The sequence below is a fragment of the Artibeus jamaicensis genome, unplaced genomic scaffold, assembly GCF_021234435.1.
Source record: "Artibeus jamaicensis isolate MK-2021 breed Jamaican fruit bat unplaced genomic scaffold, CSHL_Jam_final contig_548, whole genome shotgun sequence".
In the NCBI taxonomy this organism is placed as follows: Eukaryota; Metazoa; Chordata; class Mammalia; order Chiroptera; family Phyllostomidae; genus Artibeus; species Artibeus jamaicensis.
Genome location: NW_026521883.1, coordinates 11,530,109 through 11,540,780, shown reverse-complemented (window position 1 = coordinate 11,540,780; position 10,672 = coordinate 11,530,109).

Sequence of the window (10,672 nt, the reverse complement as noted above, 5' to 3'; positions counted from 1 at the left end):
GGTTAAAGATAAAGAGAAAATCTTAAAAGCAGCAAGGGAAAAGCAGTTAGTTATGTACAGGGGAATTTCCATAAGACTGTCAACTGATTTCTCAAAAAGAACTTTGCAGACTAGAAGGAACTGGCAAGAAATATTCAAAGTCATGAAAAGTAGGGACCTGCAGCCAAGATTACTCTATCCAGCAAAACTGTCATTTCATTGAAGGGCTGGTAAAGAGCTTCCCAGACAAGAAAAAACTAAAGGAGTTTATCATCACCAAACCATTATTACATGAAATGATAAAGGGACTTATTTAAGAAAAAGAAGATCAAAACTATGAATGATAAAATGGCAATAAATAACTATCTATCAACAATTGAATCTAAAAAACGAACTAAGCAAACAAGAAGAACAGAGAGAGAATCATGGATACATGAGTGTTTTGGTGCTTGCCAGATGGGAGGGGTATTTGGGGGAATGGGTGATAAGGTAAAGGGATTAGGAAATATAAATAGGTAGTTACAGAATAGCCATGGGAATATGAAGTACAGTAGAGAAAATGGAGTAGCCAAAGAACTTATATGCATGACCTATGGACATGAACAATGGTGCGGGGACTGCCTGAGGGAGTGGGGGATGCTGGGTGGAGAGGGGTAAAGGAGGAGAAAATGGGACAACTATAATAGCATAATCAATAAAATATAACTTTAAAAACTACACTTTCCCCCCGTTTTACAGATTTGAAAACTGAGCCTCCAAGGGGTGAAATATCTGCCAAGGGCACCTGATCGAGGAACCAAGAACTCAAGTCTCTCAGATCTCTAGTCCCGCCCCTCCTTCTGTATTCTGTGGCGGCGGCTTTGAGCACTCACCCTCACTGTTGCCCTCCCTCCATCTCTCCCCCAGCAGACACACACTGAGCTGTGCACAAGCTCACCCACCTGCCCATACTCCTGGGTTTAGGGAAGCCTGGAGTCCGGGATGGAATTCAGCTCACAACCTTTAGGATCCACCCTTGGTGGGAGTTACTCCACACCCCACTGAGAGGGTGGGGTCACTGGTTCTCACCCCAAGTGAACTCCAGGCTCAGGGCTCCTCCCCGCACACCTTCAACAATAAAGCTCTTAGGACCTGGGCAAAGCACAGCTCCATCAAGTCCCAGCTAAAACGTGCAAACAACACCTCGTCGGGGGCGCCTTTGCCCACAGGCACTACCATGAACCTGCATCTAGATTCTGGGCCCTAGAAGGGGCTTTATGACCTGGGCTACCCCAGAAAAAAAGGAGCTTAGTCAACTCCAGAGGTGACCCTCTCCGCCCTAAAATCTTCTCCACAGAAAAGGCTTCCCTCTGTGTCTCTGAAGGTCATGCTCTCCTTGAGGGATTGCTATTTCCAAAAAGACGTAAAAGCCACACCTCGGGAAGACACGGCTCCCAGTGAGGCAACCGCATCAGACTCAGGGGCTACAGCAGGTGTCCCTCATCTTTGTCCCACGCCCAGGAGGTCAGAACAATGGGTCCATCTCTGAGCGCATTCCTTTACCACTTCCTCTCCCCAGTGGCCACAGTGACATACCTCCTCAGCTCTCCCAACAGAAGCGTCTATGTCCAGTTCACCTTCAGTCCGCACGTTATCTGGTCCATAAGCACATAACAAATACTTGTTTAAACAGGATCTGAAGAGCCTCTAGTAGACCAGAAAAGGGCGCAATAGTACTGGTTATGTATTTACTGAGTTCCTTCTATGTGAGCAGTGGAAAGCTCTTGATTGTCACTTACTTGACCCTGAGAACAAGGTATGGAGGGGCACTCCTGCTCTCTACCTGCTGGGATGAGGAGGCAGCACCAACAAGAAGCAGACTGAAGGCCTGGGCTGGAATCCACACCAGGCAGTCACGCCCGAGCCTGCTTTCTCAGCCACACTGCACAGCACTGCTTGATTCGTACCAAACACTGGAGGGTCCCCTGGGGCCTGCCTTTTCAGCATGACTCAGCTTCATGCTAATTTTCCTGGCACATAGTAGGTGTTCTATGAATATGTATAAAACATTAATAAGTCAAAGACACCAATGTTGGCATAAAAGCAAATGTCAGAGAGAAGCTAAATACATACAGCCTGTTCTGAAACTCTAGCAGCCCTACCTCCCCATTTCAAGGCATGTGTGTTCCATGTGTGTGGGTGTGTCTTACATACACACAACTCTGTGACCTCAAATTTGAGAAACTGAATAATCACTTCTACGAAAAAAGTTATAGGTTCCTCCACCCTTCGAGACGTGCTTGAAGACTTCCCACACTGCAATTCGACATGGATTCTGCTAATCTTGCTAAAATGACTAGAGCTAATGGCACCAAACCCCTGCTGTCTTCATATGACAGCACCGGGGGCTTGGCCGAACTGCAGGAGGTGAAAGCCAGAGCTCCCAAGTGGGCAGCAGCGGGGTCCGTCAGGCTCTGCCCTGTCCCCCTGCCTGGGGGGGCTTGGGAAGCCCCACTGTGTGTGGCCCGTGGCGCACGCCTGCACTGCGGTGCACAGAGCAGGCGCTTGTAAATGCAGGTGCGTCTACAGTCTTGTGTGTGTGGATGTGTGCTGTGCCCACACGTGCCAGAGGTCCAAATTAGTTCCACATTTAAACACTCTCTCCCCGTTCCCCTAATGCAGCCACACATGTCAGAAACACACGTCCAGTTTGGGGGTTCAGAAGGGGGTTGTTGTACCACTGGACTGTGCATTGCTTCATCCCCTATTTATATAACACTTACCCTAAGACATGATGAGCGAAAAAAGGGAGGAGGGAAATAATCTATAAAAGTGGAGCTCAGGAAAGGAAGTTTGGAGAGGGACAAAGGCAGTAGTTTTGGAATTCCTAAAGGTGAGTCTCTTCGGGACAGACCTCACTAAGCATCTACCAGTCAAAGGGACAGAGGGCCACAGGGGTGGGTTTGACTCAGCCACTCAGCACCTCTTCCAGGAAGTCCCTTTACTTTAGACTTGATCATCCCCTGTACCTCCAGACACTGGTGTTCTGGAAGCAGAGTTCTTTCTTCTCCCCTTTTAACAGGTTCATAAATGTGAAGGCCACGAAACTGTGAGCCAACTCTCCGTTGCTCCATTTTGCTCACTTTGGAGCTGAGCTTCTGTCCTAAAACTGAAAGTAAGAACCTTAAGTCACTCTGCCACCTTGTGGCCAGAGGTAGAACTGCATCCTTCACACGGGACAGAAGCTGTTCTTGGGAACAATGAGGTCTCAAGACAAATAGAATTTTTAATCTATAATATAAATGAGCACTTCCTAAAAGACTCCAAGGTAGTTATTAATTGGACCGTAAATTGCCTGTTTTCACACAATTATCCACAAATGATCATGTGCTAAAAGGGAGCGGTTTGTCTATTTCTGGGTGCTTTGTTCTACAGAACAGAATGGTTAGAGGCTACCTCCAGGATGTGTCCAGCTCATCCTCCTTCCTCCAGAAAGGATGCCCTTCAACCTGCCCAGGGAAAATGCATCAATGCCATTTTCTGAAGAGTGTCTGGAAGGAATGTCACACTCTTTTGATACCACGCAGCCATGTGAAGGCCAGGGAGGCAGAAGGTCATCTCTGAAGTTGAATCCAAGTTCCTACTGCTACAAAGACCTGAAAAAATATGAGCAATCCCTTTGGAATCAAATCATGTGAGTTCAAGTCCTTGTTCAGCACTTACTTGCTCTGAGCCTTGTTTTTCTCATCTGTGAAGTGGGAGGGACAAGAGTCAGGCCTCATGGTTATAGAAGTATCCAAGGACATAACGTTTGCAACAGTATGCTGTAAGGCACCGAGTGCTGTGGAAATGTGGCTCCTGGTTACTCTCATCAAATGTTTCAAAGTGGCGGTAGTAATTCATACCAGGGCAGGTTGCTCAAAATGAGGTCCTCACCAGGAGAAAGAAGGAATGGGGCGGGCAGGACCAGACTGGCAGACACTCATCCCAGCCCTGCTTGGGGAGCATGCTGAGAGGGAGCCCACCCACAGCACAGGGACCACCAACCGACCTGCTGGTTAAAATTTAAGACAAGTGCAATCTGCCTCACCCATAAAATGCCAATGCATGAGCAGTGCTGGCAGGGGGCAGGGGGCCAGCGGCAGTGCTGTGACAGAGAACCCGCCCTGATAAGGGAAAACATCTGTTCTGGATTTTCTGGAGGTCTGGTTTCCAATATTCCAGTCTATTGCTCCCATATGGACTTACGTGCTTAGAGGGGTTTGACCACCAGGGTTCTGAAGATAAAATCCCCAAAGCCCTGAGATCCAGCATAATTCATTCCTGCAGTGCCTTCTTTAAACAAAGAGAAAATTAAAAATGAAAAATCTTCACTGGGATTTCTGAAATTCCAGCCCTGAAGTATACGGCTTTCATAAGTCCCCACCCTCTTCAGGGAGTCAAAGGGTCACTTCTAGAGGGAGCCCTGAACCCCAAGATGGACCCAGAACCCTCCTGAGTCTGTAGCTGGCCCCAACTGTTTCCTGACAGGAGGATGGGAAAAGACCCCAATTTGGAGCGCTGGCACCGCTGGTAGCTGGGCGCCCTCTAGTGGAAGATCAGAAAAACACAGTCTGGAAATTTGCAAAATGAAACCTGAACATTTTGAGCCAAGTGAGGTTTTTGCTCCCAGATTCTCTTTCCTCTGCTGCAGAAGTGCCGGCACACATCTGCTTCCACGTTGACTGGCAGTTGGGCTGTAGTGGCTCCTACCATCCAGTTCAGGGAACGACCTTCAATTCATAACAAATCACAGAAACCTTGGAAATTTTTCTGAACAGCAGCTCTCTGCACCTCCAAGAAAAAGAATGAAGTTCGGTTTTGGGGAAGCCTAACTCCCTTGATGTGTTTCCCACATGGTTCTCCTGGTTCAGGGAACTTTCAAGTCTGGGCATTGAATCCAGGTGAAGCCCTTCCAAATAGGAGGTCTGGAAACTGAGACAAAGAGGGGTTGTTCTTTTTTAAATGCATCACTTCATTTGCAGAGCATTTTGGTCATTTTATTAGTCCCGTTAGATCCTAAAATCCATCCTGCAGCGCACACCCCTTCCTATGAACCAGATTCCAGTAGTGCTCCAAGCAGATGCACTCCACTCTATTTCGAGGGCGTGCACGGAGGTGGGCCTTACTTCATGCAAATTAAAATTGTCATTAAAATGGAATTATTTCAGTGCTACGTAAGGATTATGAATATTGGTATATAATAGATTTGTGCAGTTAATTTTGGCATGGTTTTAGATACTGATACAACCTATTAAATGTAATAGCAATATTTGAATATTTAACAGAAATATTGAGTAAAAATTATAAAATCAAAGATCACTTGGATATAACGATTAGCTATCTTTTTACTTGGTTCCTCTGAGCATTGAGCACCATGCCAGAGAGTTCACACACATCATCTTGTTTAATCTTCTCAACACCTCTCTGAGGCAGGTATTATCTCCATCTGATTGTGGAGGAGACTAAGCAGAGCCACTAAAGGACTGTGCAGGGATTCACAGCCGAGCGCTGCAAAAGCCCAGGGCTTCTGCACTCTGCTTTCCTGCCTCCTGGGTATATGCGGTAAATGCTGGCAAGGAAAACCCACTTCTAAGTGTCATTCACTCTGATTGAATGAAAAAAAATGAAGACAAATAGAATTTCAAATCAGAAAGGTCAAATTAAAGTGAATGTTTAAAAGGAAAAGGGTATATGTTCACCTCAGCATTATTTACAATGGCCAAGATATGGAGGCAACCTGGGTTTCCGTCAGTAGATAACTGGATAAAGATGATGCGGTACATATACACGATGGAATACTTCTTGGCCATAAAAAAAGAATGAAATCTTGTCATTTGTGACAACATGGATGGACCCAGCAGGTATTGTGCTGAGTGATATAAATCAAACAAATAAAGACAAATACCATATGCTTTCTCTTATATATAGAATCTAAGAAAACAAAACAGAAACAGACTCATAGAGAACAGCAGAAGCGGGTAGGGGGAAAGGCGAGAAAGCTGAGGGGAGTAAGAGGTACACATTTCTAGTTATAAAATAAATAAGTGATGGGCACGTAATGTACAGCATGGAGAATATAGTCAATAATATCATAATAACCTTGTGCAGAGTCGGATGTGACTAATATAATATTGTATATTAACTATATTTTAATTTTTTAAAGGAAAATGATGTAGTGCAGACATTTGGCAGAAGGTTTTCATAAAGATGCCTTTATCAAAGAAATGTGGTCCAATTCAAATGATACAAATACACGTTGAACCCTGAGGACCCAGAACTGTGCACAAAATGGTGGTAAGCAGTCACACAAACATGCAACATCCAACTTTACCACAAAGCAAGGCTTCTGAACAACACATTTGAAAACACACACAGATGCTCCCTGCGAAAAGACTGTGGCTTTTCTTTGGAGTACTTACTAAAACACTATAAATAATGTAACAAATAACTTACTATGATTAATTAATCTTAAACTTCACTTTTTCCTAAAATTAAATGCCTCCAGTCGAAGGGCCTGGCCGCTTGGGCTGGAAGGAATTTAGTTAGCATTTATAAACTGTCAGTGTGAATCTCGTTTCAAGAGACACATGTGATTATTTTCATTCAAGAAGCCAATTCAGCGTTTATAAAAGGTAACTAAATCCATCAGCATGCCCATCCATATCACTTTTGCATTAATAAGACTGTGCTCCATAATTTAATTCTGAAGTATATACAATTCAAGTGTGTTTAGATTCATAATATTTATGCACGTCTTAATATATACGTTTATTGCAAGAAAATTAAAATAAAGGAACTTCATTCTCACAATTGCGAGAGCAATGAAAATTGCGAAGTTTCATTAGATCTGAGGGTTTTTTGTTTACCATGGTGCCTCCCCAGCCCGAGGGCCCAGGAGGCAGAGACTGGTTCCTCCTGGGTCGCAGCGGGCACAAGGGCTGGCCCCAGGCAGGCGCTCACTAAATGTTCCTTTAACTGACCTGAGCTAACAACTTCTGGGGTGCTGTTTTGATCCCTAGAAAAGTTTTTAAAATTCACCCAGGACAAGTGTACCTGCCATTCTTTAAAAGAACTCCACGCTCATTGCAACGGGGCTTTTTCCTCAAAGTTCGAACTGCCCAAACCCACTGAAAGGCTGGAAGGGCTTCAGAGCCAGCCCGTTCCGTTCCGGACAGGGAACGGGCTCGGGGAGGCGGGCGCGGCCCAGACCCGCTCCAGGCCTCGCGGAAGCGAAACGCTGCTTCCCTCCGGCTGCCCAGCGCTGGGCCCTCGGGGGCGCCCGCCTCCCAGAAGAGCAGCCTGTGCTCGACGACGGGTAGCGTCGACCTTCTTAGCCACAGCAGCTCGCCAGCTGTCGCGTACTCCGAGTGGGGCAGTCCAGACAGACACTGCCTGCAGCCCCGTGCACTTCGCTGGCTGCCAGGGTAGGAGAGCTTCCAGTCGCGGCCCTGGGAGGCTGGGAACTCGGGAGGGGGCGGGGACAAGAGGGCAGGGGCGGGGCCAAGAGGGCAGGGGGCGGGGCGGCGGAAGGGAAAGTCGGCTGCAGAATCACGTGCGGCTGGTGGGAGGCCTGCCCGAGCTCCTCTGGCGCTGACCTGTAGCCCCGGCTCGCCCACTGAGCCGGTCGGCCCCGTGAAGACCGGGGCCATTCTCAGGGCACGGACACTATTTCCCCACGCAAAGGCATTGCCCGTAGTTCCGTCACACGAAGGATGAAACCCGAGGCCGGGTTCCTCCAAGGAGGTGGATGGGACACCGTCTTTCTCTAGGAGGCCAAGCTATCACTGTTTCTCTTTGTTTGGACAAAGATGTTGAATCAAACGCAAAAGTGTCTAGAAGCAGCCAGCTAACTGCCCCGAAGCCCTGGTCTTAATTCATTGGATCCGACCTAAGGCATGTTTGTTTCAAATGCGGGCGGGGGTGCTTCAGAAGAGGGAGGTCTCCACTGGCAACGGTGGACTCGTGGCCGAACAGGCTCCCGCAGGAGGGCGGGGCTGCCGAGTGTGAAGGCTCCCGAGGTCCACGCTCCCCGAGTGGGAACCAGGTTCCGGGCCCCCAGGCCATCCGAGATCCAGAAACCCTTCCTTACCCAGGAAACCTCATTACCTCGCATTGCCAACGTAATTCTATCAATGAAATAAAAAAATTAGGTGGAGTTAATTAATAGTGTTAAGTACCACTTAAATTACCTTTCAAGCATTCTCAATTACCTTAGAAGCAGCAATTGACAATCGTTTGGTATATGAGATATGAATCAACTTTAATTCATTCCGCGGGTCCCCCAGAGCCCTGGCCAGACCATCCCTGATAGCTTAGTTTCAGCTACGGAAAGGAACTAGTTTCATTTGCGCAGAAAGGAATAGAATCGACTCTCCCCAGGAACTCCCCGCCACCTGGTCTGACTGGGTATTTTTACTATATCCTTCATAGTCTTGCTATGTTCGAGGAGAAGAACCGCACGGACGCCTGCCTGACCTGCAGCGGGTGAAGGCTGACTTCACTGTTCTTCTGGGCGGGCACTGCTTTCCCTGGGACGGAGGTCGCCGCTCTGTGGAATGAGGGCCTGGTCTTCCAAGTTCACGGTGCCCTGTTGTTGCAGCAGCCATCCCAAGTCAAAGTCAAATCCAGCCACTTTTCTGGGAGACCTCGAATGTCAAAAATCTCTAATGTCAAAACCTCAAAATCTAGTGTGAATCAGTTTATTCAGGGGAAAAAGAGAATACAGGTTTTCATCTCTGGGATTCTGGGCCTGAGGGCCAGTGTCTGGGGAGCGTGGGGGGAGGAGGCAGAGGCTGCGGGTCTGTTTAATCGAAACGGTAGTTTTTTCTTAACTCCTCCCCGTTTTCGGAGTGGTGCCTCCCACTTCGCGCCCCTGGGCCTAGTCCCAGAGCTCGAATCGCCAGGGTCAGTCTCTCCAGGGTACAACTAACACCCCGCCATACACGCACACATCACACCCTGCATACCCTTCAAAGTCCAGAGAAAGACAGCGGCTAGCTCGGGAGACGACAGGGGGGGATCTCATTACAAGATTCGTTTTAAGGCTTTCGGTGAACCCTCCTGTTGTCAGTTTGTTACCCATGGGGAGAGAGACCGGAGTCAGGAGGCCCCCTTCCCTGCATCTTGGCTCCCAAGACACGAATTCAAGCGAGAGACAAACGTCATATAGTGGAAATGAGATAGCAAGTTTATTTATGAAATATATACAAGCTCAAAGCTGCAAGCAGGCACCCAGCTAGTCTAAATGCTGTATATATAGAGGAGATGAAGTTGTTAGTTTGTTAGCCAGTTTATGCTATACTTGAGCTGAGACTACAAGTGGACACTTCGCTAATCCAAGTATGCTGACTGTTGGGGTTCAGGGGTTACATACCTTAGCTAGCTTCCAGGTACCCCTCATCTCCCCCTTCTAAATCTTGAGAATCACGTTCAGCTGCAAAGGCTTTCTTTCACAGTTGGCAAAGGCTCATTGTCTTAATGAAATTGTTAGAGGCCCCCTTCCCAGCGTAGGCCCTCCTCAGGCCCCCCGTGCAGACCCGCTGTGATGTTTAGAACACCCACAGTCTCAGTGGGATTGTTCCAGAAGCCCCTATCCTCAGCACAGGCCCAAGGACTCCTGCCTCCTCCTGCACCCTTGTGCTTGCAATGTTCAGGACCTGTGGCAACCTCATCTAACCGAGCTCAGGGCCACTGAGTTAATTAGTGAGACACGTCTTCCTTTTGCTTCCACCCTCCTGTATTAAGTTCTTTGTCAGATTGTAACGGCGGGGGGCCTGCCTTTATTTCCCTCTGGCTGTTCATTCTAGCTGCTACCTAACAAGTTCACCCCAAACACGACCTTCCTTACTTTAGAAGGCTTCCCAGTGTCCCTCAGTATGATCAGCTTCTCTCTGCTTTTGGGCATCTCCCACCCTGCCAAACCCTCTAAGGGTTTGCTCCACCCAGTTTGTTTGAGTTGATTGCAATGAAATCCCTAGACTTCTCTCATCTGCTGTTCTCTCCTTGGAGAGCTGCACCTTTATAATTCATTTGCAGTGGTCTGGGTGGGGTGTGGGGAGCCAGCAAACAGTCGCAGGGATGCCTTCTCACTGTGCTTCACCAGACACCCCCAGGGTGGAGCCCTGTCCCCTGATCTCCCTGGCCTTTTGCTAAGACCCAGAGCTACCTCCTCGTTTGCTCTCTTCCACTCACAGCCTCCCCTCTCAGCAGGTCACTCCTTTCTCTACAGAATGTTGTGGGGCTCTGGTCTGCAACAGCCCTTGCTGCATTCTGGGCTCAGTTCAGGGTGGGGTGGGGTGTCCAATTCCCCAAGCAGTTCTTCAGTTCAAATACTATCATGAACACAAGGCCATGCTTCTTTCCCTTTCCTTCCTAGCTCCCTCTCTTTTCCTCCCTCCCTCCCTCCTTTCCTTTCTCCTTCCTTCCTTCCTTTTCTTTCTTTTTCTTTTCTTTCTCTTTTCTCTTTCCTTCCTTCCATCCTTTTCCTTCTTTCCTTTCTTTCTTCCTTCTTCTTTGTTTCTTTTGTTCTTTTCTTCCCCCTCCCTTCCTTCCGTCCTTTTTTCCTTCCTCTCTCCCTCCCTTTCTCTTTTCCTTCCTTTCAAACATTAAATGTTTTGAGTACATAAAGTGTGAGACATAATCCATAAACAGACATATACTTACCACCTGTATT